At 40.7% G+C, this 12,409-nt stretch overlaps 1 protein-coding gene across 1 annotated transcript in view; it reads right to left on the bottom strand.

Moving 5' to 3' along the window:
* Positions 1–12,409, bottom strand: part of DPY19L3 (dpy-19 like C-mannosyltransferase 3) — a 68,041-nt gene that overhangs the window by 49,956 nt on the left and 5,676 nt on the right. The gene's annotated exons all lie outside the window — the stretch shown is intronic.

Genomic DNA, 12,409 nt, shown 5'->3' with positions numbered 1-12,409 from the left:
AGGGTTTGTGAGTGGGCTGCACCGTTGCTGAAGTGACAGTGCTTCCACTGGGCCTGCACTGAAGCCGTCAGCAGTTTTAGGACCACTGTAGTTATTAATACTATTGCGTGGATTACCCTGTTTATTCTAAAGACTCCTTGCTTTGCAGGAGTATTCAATGGGAATACATGCAATGTCTGCAATGTCAAATAAGTGAGTGAGTAACAGCAGAAAATGGTAGCACAAGGTAAAAAACTAAAGAAAAAAAAAGTAATTAAGTGCTTACAGCCAAATGAGAATTACCTTTCCTCATCCGTGAACATTAATTTGCTGGGGCAACAAGAAGGTGTAAGACTCTACTCTTTGACTGGAGGAGTTCACGTTTCAACAAGAAAGAAGAATGCATTGTAAACAAAGGGAAAATGACTACAGGCAGACCTTGTTTTACTGTGCTTTGCAGATAATGTATTTTTTTTTTACAAGCTGAAGGTTTGTGGCAACTCTGCATCAAACATATCTATTGGTACAACTATTCCAACAGCATGTGCTCACTGTGTCTCCATGTCACATTTTGGTAATTCTTGCGATATTTCAAATTTTTTCATTACTGTATCTATTATGGTGATCTGGGATCAGTGATCTTTGATGTCGCCACTGTAATTGCTTTGGGGCATCACTAATGACACCCATAGCAGATAGCAACCTTAATCAATAAATATGTGTTCTGACTGCTCCACTGACTGGCCCTTCCCTTGTCCCTCTCCTTTCTCCTCGGGCCTCCCTATTCCCTGAGGCACAACAATATTGAAATTAGTAGCCCTACAACAGGACCTCTAAGTGTTCAAGTTAAAAGAATTCTGGCACATTTCTCGCTTGAAATCAAAAGCTAGAAGTGATTAGGCTTAGAGATGAAGGTATGTTGAAAGCTGAGATGTCTGAAAGCTAAGCCTCTTGCACCAAACAGCCACGCTGTGAATGCAAAGGAAAAGTTCCTGAAGGAAACTGAAAGTGCTACTCCAGTGAACACACACACACACGATAAGAAAGCAAAACAGCCTTACTGCTGATACAGAGGAAGTTTGAGTGATCGAAGCAGAAGATCAATCCAGCTACAACATTCCCTTAAGTCAAAGCCTAATCCAGAGCAAGGCCCAATCCTCTTCAATTCTATGAAGAAGCTGCAGAAGACAAGTTTGAAGCTAGCAGAGGGTGAATTATGAGGTTGAAGGAAAGAAACCGTCCCTCTGACATAAAAGTGCACGGTGAAGCAGGAAGTCCTGATGGAGAAGCTGCAGTAAGTTATCCAGAAGATCTAGCTAAGATCACTGATGAAGGCTGCTACAGCAAAGAACAGATTTTCAATGTAGACAAAACAGCCTCATACTGGAAGAAGATGCTATCTAGGATAACCATGGCTAGAGACAAGTCGAGGCGTGGCGTCAAAGGACAGGCTTTCTTGTTAGGGGCAAATGCAGCTGGTGACTTCAAGTTGAAGCCAATGCTCATCTGCCACTCCAAAAATCCTAGAGCCCTTAAGAATTATGTTAAATCTACTCTGCCTGTGCTCTATAAATAGCACAATGAAGCCCAGATGACAGCATATCTGTTGATAGGATGGTTTATTGACTACTCTTCTATTAAGACTGCTCAGAACAAAAGATTCCTTTCAAATTATTACAGCTTGATCACCTGAGAATGCTGATGCAGAGGTACAAGGAGGTTAATGTTATTTTCATATCTAACACAACATCCATTCTGCAGCCCATGGATCAGGGAGCAATTCTGACTTTAAGTCTTATGATTTGAGAAATACATGTTGTAAGGCTATAGCTGCCATAGACAGTATTTCCTCTGATGGAATAAATAAACTGGAAACCTTCTGGAAAGGATCCACCATTCTAGATGCCATTAAGAATATTTGTGATTCATGGGAAGATGTCAAAATATCAACATTAACTGGAGTTAGGAAGAATTTGATGCCAACCCTCCCTGGATGACTTTGAGGGACTCAAGACTCCAGGGGAGGAAGTATTAATAACTGCAGATGGCGTGGAAATAACAAGAGAACTAGAATTAGAAGTGGAGCCCGAGGATGTGACTGAATTGCTACAATCTCATAACACTTGAACGGATGAGGAGTTGCTTCTACAAATGAGCAAAGAAGGAGCTTTCTTGAGATGGAATTTACTTCTGGTGAAGATGCTGTGAATGTTGTTGAAAAGACAACAAAGGATTTAGAGTATTACATAAATGTAGCTGATAAAGCAGTGACAGGGTTGGAGAGGACTCTCGCCAATTTTGAAAGAAACTGTGGGTAAAAAGCTGTCAAACAGCACTTCATGCTGCAGAGAAATCTTTTGTCAAAGGAAGAGTCAATTGATGCCACAAACTTCACTGTTGTCTTATTTTAAGAAATTGCCACGGCCACCCCAACCTTCAGCAACCACCACCCTGATCGGTCAGCAGCGATTAAACTCAAGGCAGGACTCTCCACCAACAAAAAGCCTGTGGCTTGCCGAAGGCTCAGATGATCATTAGCATTTTTAGCAATAAGGATATTTTGACACCTGTAACTACAGTTTATTTTTACTAAAGTATTTTAAAATTAAGGTATGTCCGTTGTTTTTTAGACATAATGCTATTACTATACACTCAGAGTATAGTATAGTATAAACATAACTTTCACATGCACTGGGAAACCAAAAAATTTGTGCAACTTGCCTTACTGTGGTGGTCTGGACCAAATCCACAGTATCTCTGAGGTGTGCCTGTGTTCAAGGAAACACCAGTATCAAATGAAAGAAATGAACAGCTTTTTGTTGCAACTACTGAAGTAGCTCTCCTCGCGGGACTCTGTGCCTCTAACTGGTCTCTGCTTCCTGAAGTCTATCTCCTCGTTCATTCATTCAAGAATACCTATCGACCACTAGCAGGTGACAAGCATTTTTGTGCTGCGAGATTCAGCAGGGAATAAAACAGGCAAAAATCTCTGCCTTGATGAAATTTATAATCTAGAGTAGAGAGAGAAGACAACAAATAAACAAGCAAAATATGTACCATATAGTTTTTTCAGAGATGAGGTTTCGCTGTGTTGCCCAGGCTGTTCTTGAACTCCTGGCCTCAGGCCCCGGCCTCCCACAGTGCTGGGGTTCCAGGCCTGAGCCGCCTTACAGCCCTGGCCTGATTCATATTTTAGAATAAAAGGCCCACACTGGCTGCTGTGTTCAGGACCGGCTATAGGGGCAGGGGCAAAGCAGGGAAGCCAATGAGGAAGGGGCTGCTGGAATAATCCAGGTGGAGATAAAGGTGAAGGTCTCGAGAGATGATCAGATTCCTGATATCGTAAAAGTGAAGCAGTTAGGATTTGCTGAGGATGTAATGTGGGATGTGAGAGAACTAGGATTCCCCAAGGTTTCTGGTCTGAACCACTGAAGGATGAAGAGAGATGGAGAAGACTGAAGAAGAGACACCTGGGGGCAGGGACGGTCAGGTGCTTGATTTTGGACCTATTAAGTCTGACACATCTGTTGGGCAACCAAATGAAGGTGGCCAAGGAGCGGGCTTGATAGCAAGGTCTGGGGTTCAGGGGAGAGGTCTGTGCAGTGGTTACACGTTTGGGATTCATCCGCATATCGACGGTATTTAAAGCCAAAGACAAGATTGTTCTTAGAAATGAGGGTGGGCAGAAAATTACAAGACCTGAGTCCTGGGGTTCTCTGCTAATGGGAAGCCGGAGGCTGAGCAGTAGCCTTCAAGGAGCCCCAGGGATCGGCTGGGGAGGCGGGACTAGATCCAGAAGCCTGTGTCCTGGAAGCCAGGGAAAAATGCTAATAGGTCAGGTGAACTGAGGACTGAGAAATGACCACTACATTATAAGCATCTTGCAGGTCAAAGGGGACTGTAACAGGAACATTTTTAGAGCAGTGTAAGGGGTAAAAGCCTGATTGGAATGGGTTCGAGAGACAGAAAATCAGAGAGAAACAGGTCAACCAACTTTTGGGGGAGTTTTGGTGTTAAGATGAGCAGAAAAATGGGACAGTAGCTGAAAGACAGAGTGGGGTCACAAAAGACTCACCCCGCCCCCCCGCCCCCCCCCCCCCCCCCCCCCAGGAAGGGAGAAGGAACAGGAGAGAACCAACTGCTGGCATAATGTGCTTCAGGAGACAGGGGATAGGATATCACACACACAAGACAGTATGAAAAGTCAGCGTAAACGGGCACAGACCCAGGCCGATACTGAGTAGGAGCACATGGAGGCCTCCTCAGTCTGCTGCCACTTTCTCAGCAAAATGAGAAGAGGCCGTCGGCGAGGGTGAAGACTGGGGAAGGCCTGGTGAAGGTGTCAGGGGGGAAAAGCATCCCACGGTGGTCCAGGAGGGCTGGGGGAAATGGATGAAGTGTGGGAGGATTACCAGGCAGCAATAAAGGGGCTCTTCCTTCTCCATTAATTTCAATTTGGCAAATTTTAAAATAAAATATTTTGTTTTCTGTACATTTAATTTTGTACTCTGCTACCATCTGAATTTTCTTACTGTTTGTAATATTTTTCAGATTATTCTCATGGGGTTTCCAGGGATATAGCATCACATCATCTGCAAATGATAATTTTACCTTCTCCTTTCCAATTTTTATATATATATTTTTTTACTTTTTCCCATGTTTGTGTTGCTGGTATCTCTGAAGCGATGTTAAACAACAGTAGTAATAGCGGTAGCTCTGGCTTGAAGATAAGCTTGTAGCGTTGTGTCGTCCAATTCATTAGCCTGTAGCCACATATGCCTGCTTACATTTAATCAAAATTAAACATTCAGTTCCTTAGTTCCTGAGTACATTTGGCTAGGGGCTGCAGTATTAGACAGCATAGCACAGATAAAGAACTTTTCATCATCACAGAAAGTTCTATTTGATAGCTCTGTTTCCCTACGGGGTACCGCCTTGGCATTTGGCCTGAGATGTGTGCATAGCATATTTTAAAATGTACCTTTTTTTTAAAAAACGCTTTACTGAGATAGAATTCACATATCATACAATTCACCCATTTAAAGCGTACGATTCAAAGGCTTTTCCTATATTCACAGAGTTGAGCATGTATCACTACAATCGATTTTAGAACATTTTCATTACCCCCCAAAGAAACCATGTACCATTTAAAGATCTCTGCAAATGCTCATGCCTCCCAGCCCTAGGTTACCACTAATCTACTGTCTGTCTCTTTAGACTGGCCTATTCTGGACATTTCATATAAATGGAATCACACATGATGTGGTCCTTTGTGCCTGGCTTCTTTCATTTAACATAACATTTCCAAGGTTTATCTATGTTGTAGCATGTATTGGTAATTCACTGCAAAATTGGCAAATGATGTATCACTTTATAGATATATCACATTTATTCCCTTATCAGTTGATGAACATTTGGGTTGTTTCTACTTTTTTGGCTATTATAAAAAAACGCTATGAACATTCATGTCCAAGTTTTCATGTGGACATGTTTTCATTTTTCTTGTCCACTATGTTATAATCAGAGAATATTATCCACGTAATTTCTACATCTATGGATCTGAGATTTTCTTTGTGGCTTAACATTTCAATGTTTTTGTGAACATTCTATGGACATCTTAGAACAAGGTAAATGCTGCCTTTAGATATTTACAGATTAGATCTACTGTATTACTTTTCCCAGGTCTTCTATATCCTTATTTTTGTTCCACTTGCTTTTTCATGAACTGAGAAAGAGGAATTAAATGTTTCTGTATTTCTTGTTTTTACTACAGTTTTTACTTTATGAATATTGATGCTAAGTTATATGATGCATGAATAGTCATATTTGTGGTCTGCATCTTTATCACTGAAAACTGCCCTTTGTCTCATTTAACACTTTCTATCTGAAACATTCTTTTCCCTTTCTGCATCCATTTAGCAAGTCCTTAGCCAAGGATTTGCTCTCAATCCTTCCAAGTCACTTTGCTCTGGGAGGACTGTGTGCATATAGCATGTGGTTTAGGTTTTGTTTTGTGATCTGGAGTTTCTCCTTTATTAGCTAAGTAATAAATATTAATATTTATTCATATAAACATGCATATATATGTGTGTGTGTTAACACATTTTGTGTCATACTTTTTACTGCTTTTTAGAACAAATCCTTCACTATATTACCTGTGTCTGCTTGTTTTCTATGTGTGCATGTTTCCTTTAATTTGGGAGGTTTATGTTTTTGTTCTAGGAGTTACCTTTGTAACTATAACTTCATAGGATAACTTATTTCTATGCATAGTATCTACTGGTTTCCTATGATGAGTAATAACAATCTTATAAAGTTTATACTACTCTCCTGCCCAATTTTACTCGATAGCATTTTTCTTGGAGTTTTCTTTTAAACACACTATATCTCTGTGTTGTTTTTTTAAAGACAAGGTCTCACTATGTGGCCCAGGCTGGAGTGCAGTGGGTATTCAGAGGAACCGCCCCACTACTGATTAGCACAGGAGTTTTGACTTGCTCCATTGCTGACCTCGGCCAGTTCACTCCGCCTTAGACAACCTGGTGGTCCCACACTCCCAGGAGGTCACCACACTGATGCAGAATTTAGTACAGACACCCAATCAGCATAGCACACCACAGCTCAGAACTCCTGGCCTCAAGTGATTCTCCTGCCTCAGCGTTTCAAGTAGCTGGGGACTACAGGCACACATTACCATGCCCAGCTGCCTGTTTCTTGACTTACCAGTTAAATGAAACTTTCTGACTTCTAGCTATAGGATAAAGAAATCAGGATACTTCCATCTTTTACCCTCTCTTTCCCTTCCTGTTTCATCTTATATTACTTTGTTATTATTAATCATAACATTACATAAACATTATCATATTATTAGATTGCCTATGTCATATACATTTTGTTCTGTAACATTTTGGTATTAGTCCTACAGTTAGATAAATTTGAGCCCAACTGACAGTCTTTCTGCCCTTGTTTTTCCATTTTTTTTTTTTTTTTTGAGATAGAGTCTCACTCTGTTGGCCAGGCTAGAGTGAGTGCCGTGGCGTCAGCCTAGCTCACAGCAACCTCAAACTCCTGGGCTCCAGCGATCCTCCTGCCTCAGCGTCCTGAGTAGCTGGGACTACAGGCATGTGCCACCATGCCCGGCTAATTTTTTCTATATATATTTTTAGCTGTCCATATAATTTCTTTCTATTTTTAGTAGAGATGGGGTCTTGCTCTTGCTCAGGCTGGTCTCGAACTCCTGAGCTCAAATGATCTGCCCGCCTCGGCCTCCCAGAGTGCAAGGATTACAAACGTGAGCCACCGCGCCCGGCCTCCATTTATTTCTTGGCTGGCTGAAGATTTTTCTCCAATTTCTGCAGGTGTTCTTAAAAATATATACTTCCCAGGAACAACAAAAAACCTATATAGTGCCTTTATACGTGATGTGGAATAACTGGGTTAAAATGTGTAAATCACTTGCTTTTCTGGAGTAGTTTATAGGCGTCGTTCACAGTTTTTGAGCATTAAATGTTACTACAGAAAAGATGAAAGCCACATTGACCTTCGTCTCCCTGTATAGGCAGCTTGCTCTTTTTGTCTGGAGTGTCCAAAGGTTTCTTTATATTTAAGTCTAGCATCTTCACAGAACTATAACCTACTAACGATTTTCCTAGGCCAATTTTTCCTGGGACTCACTCTGCCCTTTCAACTGCAGATGCAAATTTTCTTTTTTTTTTGTGAAAGTTTTCTCCAATTGTATCTTTACACATACATATTTTTCCCTGTTCCATTATTTTGGTTCTTTTCTTTTGGGACATAAATTATGCATGTTTGCAGTTCTTTTTTTTTCCTCAGCTGTCACTTTCTTCTAATACTTTAACTTTACTAATTTCATTTATCTTTATCACCCTCTTTCTGTACTTTCTAAAGATTCTGGTCTCCCGTATGTTGCATCCAACATGGTCATAATTTCTATTATGGTTATATCTTTTAATACTATTTCTTGTCTAAGTTTCTCCGGTTCATGTTTCATTTCCTTTTGTCATCTTCCTACATTCCCTTGAACAAGGTACATACCTTCTTACATATCTGCTTTGAATTCATCTTCCACAGTGGCAAATGATCTAATGTGTTTATTTTTTAACGTGACATGTTTGGTGACAGCCTCTGCTGTAAAATTTTTCTGGTAACTGTTCTTCATCAAACCCCATCTTCATTTGTTCTTGTTTTTTTCCTTCCCTTTTTTCTTGTAGTATTGTACAAATCTTGCGCTAGTTCCTTCCTGATTAGTAGTTATTTCTGAATGTGACAAGTTCTTACTATACCAGCTACTTGCAGAAGTTCACGTGGTGGAGAGGCCAGGGACATAACTCAGGCCAGCAAGAATTTTCCCTACACAGGGTACTTTATAGGAGTGAATTTTTTACTCTTTTCCTCACTTTAGTCAACAGAGATCGACAGTTACAAGGCTGTTCAAAATGCAAGTTGCCTCCCTTTGTTCCTGTCCTCTGAAATTGCACTTCCTACAAATACAGTTTGCTTCTGTGATTACTCCTTTTGACCTGCCCAGCTTGCTGCTTCTTACCAAAGCGTATCCAAGAAAGCTCCTGTCATTAATTCTCGCACCCACTCCCGTGGCCCTAATCGGGGGACAGTTGGTTTCATCTCAGGGTGTGCCAGTAACTTAGAACTATGCTTTGCCACCTTTATCTGAAACCTACAGCTTTGAGAATTCTCTCAGTATCTTTCTACACTTCTTTGAGTTTCATTGGATTTAACAGCCCTCCAAATTACAGCTCTTAGTTTCATCAAAGATGGACTCTATTTTTTATTTTTCTTAATTGCTCTGAGTTAATTCCAAGAAAAAGACGAACTGACATCGTTACACTGCCACTTTAAAATGAGAAGGAAGCAATTTTAGGAGCTTCACTATACTACTAGAAACAATCTACCCACAATTGGGAGCATGAAAATTGTAAATTAACTAAGGGTATAAAAACCTCAAAAACATTAAGTTATATAACCATAATTATTTACATAACAATTGTAAAAGTTGTTTGAAAACATATAACCATATATGGAAAAAGCATATGATGTAACATCAGATAAAGCAGATTAGAAAAACTGTATTAGGGTCATAAATAAGTAAAATATATAGGTATTTAGTATGAAAAAATGGAAGGAAAAAATGAAAACTGCTTTTTGGTAATGAATGCTGAATAATGCTTTTCATTTAAAAATTTGTCACAGTCTAGTTTGCATAATAAAAAAGCAGAATACATGTTGAAAACAAAAAGAATCAAGACCACATAGGTTTTTACTATAGCATGTACTAAACACAAATCATACAAACAGCACTGATTGGCTCTCCCCTTGCCAGTACTAACTATACCCTATCCCCAAAGGCAAGCTCCGAAAGTTGCACCCTTCTGCTCTAACTGCAACCGAGACCTTTCTCAGCAGCCAGGTGCCTCCCCGCCTCTGCCTACGCCACCCCTCACCCCAGAGGCTGACTCTCCTCCAGACAGAGTGAGAGCTGCTTAGTGCTGATGATGCGCAGGCATCATGAGTGCAGCACAGCAAGCAGGAACATGGCCTTTGCCCTTTTAGATTGTTTATGATAAAGAGCAACAAAAAAGCCGATTGCATTTAAAGGATAATTTACAGTGTTTGGGCTCTGCAGACAGCCAGATTGAACAGAATATGTATGAAATGTTCCTAAAATGTAATAGTTCCAGGCACACAGCTAACATTCAATAAAGGGTATTTTTTTAAAAATCTCTAACACTTGCAATTTTCTAGCAAGGGAAATGTAACACAATGGTTAAGACAATAGGAAAATAACTTTTTAATTTAAAAAATATGCTGAGGAAGGATCCTACACACAGATTTTCTAAGACCATCTAAAAACAATATCCTTTTATCTTTCAAGTTGCTGTTTCCATTTTTCACATACTAACACTGCAACAAACATTTAAAAAATCATTCTGAATGCATAAACTCAATGTATGACTTGTCCATTTTATAAGCAATATTTTTACTCTCTAAATAATTACAACTAATTCAAAGTATTCAAAATAAAATCAAAGTATTTTCATTAGCATACCAATTTTGATGAGAATAAGGTACAACCTACAAATACCAAAGAAAAACAGATTTAACCTTCTCAATCCAATATAAAAATTGTATAAATTATAGAAGTAAATTTATGAAGGCATATACACTCCAAGAATGAGTTTTTCCTTTGGCTAAGTAATGTCTTTAATCAGTAATGGTTATAATTTTTAATTGTTTATTACATTTTGAAATTAAAGTTCAGATTAATAAAAATTAAATAAAATTTAAAATTTAGCACCTGAGTCGTGCTACCTACATTTCAAATGGACAGTGCAGATATAGAACATTTCCTTAATTACAGAGTGCTGATGTAGAGAAGCTAAGCTAAAAAATAAACCAAATGCCCGTGCAAAGGTATTATCAGGTTTGAGAAACAGTTACAACAGTGGAGGATTCCTCTTGTGATACAGGAAAAAAAAGTGTACACTATGAGCTACTGCTTGAATAGAGAGAAAAAATGCACTAAGACTCTGAGCTCAATCGTAAATTTCCGGAGCCCAGGATGGTGGTGGGTGGGGAGAAACCCGTTAGAGGAGGGGCCTGTTTTATAGCTTCCCAGATGGCATCTCAGGAACAGACAGAAACTGGCCTAGGTTCCCTTTCTTTTCTCATTCTACACACTCCTGAAACAACCTCACCCACACATCCAAAACATGGCAATATGAAAACGTCCATTTCCAACACAGATGGAACTCTTGCCTTCAGATCCTAAGTCCAGCCTCCTTTATTCCGTATCTCTACTTGGGAAGCTTTAAAAGTGCCTCACAACATAGCCAAAGGTGACCTCATTGTTTCCTGCCTTGCTTCCAGGATAATGAAACATTTGGCTGGCCTTTGTCCCTCCTTCCTGGGAGGTAACCTCTAAGCTCTAGGAATACAGAATTTGGCTGTTCTTTCTTTCAGTTCTTGGAAGGTATCCTCTAACTCCTTGGACCGCCTGAGTGGTAAGAGTCCTCATAGTTCATGCTGGGTTCCTGAGGCCATGTCTGACTACTTGTGCTAACAGATGACAGGGTGAGCCGCAGTTTGTGCTGAGATGGGTTGGGACTGGGGCTGGCCAAGCCAGTAAGACCAAGCACGTGCCCAGAGGGTTGGGGCTTTGAGCCACATGATACCAGCCCAACCTCCGGGAGCAGAGGGGCCTGGAGATGGAGTTCAACCGTGTGGCCAATGATTCAATCTCACGCCTACATGACAAAGCCCCCGTGAAAATGGGACGCTGGAGCTCGGGTGAACTTCCTTGGTTGGCATAGTCCACATATTGTCACATGCTGAGGTGTCAGGAGGGTACCGGGGCCTGACTCCACAGGGAAAGGAGAATGAAAACTTTGCATTTAGGACCCTCTCAGACTCTGCCCAATGTGCCTTTCCCTTTGGCTGGTTCAGATTTGCATCCCTCTGCTATAATAAAACCGTGATCATAAGTATAGCACTTTCCTGAGTTCTGTGGGTTGTTCTAGTGAATTATTGAACCTGAGTGGGTAGTGGGAACCTAAGGATTTGTAGTCAGCTGGTCAGAAGTGAGGGGGCTGCCTGGAGAACCCCCAAACTTGCAACCAGTATGTGAAGTAAGGGCATTTTTGTAGAGACTGTGCCCTCAATCTAGGAAGTCTGGCCTAGCTCTGGGTAGTTGGTATCACAAGTCACTAAACCCTCCAGATCTCCCCCTCCCACAGTGGTCACTGTCATAGTAAATGGCATGTCTATCCATCCATCCCACTGCTAAATGGGACAAAGATTGTCACTGACGATCCTGCCCTCTCAATCGCCTTCCACATGATGAATCAATACATCCTCCCAAGTCTATATCCTAAAAAGCTCTGACTGTTCACCTCTCTCCAACTCCTGTGCAGCCTACAAGGCCCTATGGGATCTGATCTTCTCCTCTCTCGAACCATTCTTGACATTGCTCATAAAATTCTGGCCACACGTGCCTTCTCTCTGATTTCTGACTTACCAAGTTTATCTCAACCTGTCTTTTCACTTGCTGTTCCCTCTGCTTAGAATGTTCTCGCAGATCTTAGCCTGGCTAGTTCCTTCTCATCACTCAAGTCTTGGTTTACTATCTTATCCTCAGGAGTGCCCTGCTTCACTTCCCAGTTCCAAATGGCCTTCTAGTGACCATCTCATCATCCTGTTTTTCACCATAGTGCTTATTTTCATTTTGTTCCTGATTTTTTTCCTCCCAGAATTAAGCTCCACATCATATTTAATGCTGTATTCCCAGGGCCTAGAACAGTGTCTGGCACACATAAGACACTTATTTATTGAATATCTGAATTAAATATTCAGATATTACTGCACCTGTTTTGTGGGTAACACTGAATTAAACACT

Source organism: Eulemur rufifrons, chromosome 24 (genome assembly GCF_041146395.1).
Source record: "Eulemur rufifrons isolate Redbay chromosome 24, OSU_ERuf_1, whole genome shotgun sequence".
In the NCBI taxonomy this organism is placed as follows: domain Eukaryota; kingdom Metazoa; phylum Chordata; class Mammalia; order Primates; family Lemuridae; genus Eulemur; species Eulemur rufifrons.
Note: the sequence above shows the minus strand (reverse complement) of the source record. Positions and strands in the feature narration are given on the sequence as shown.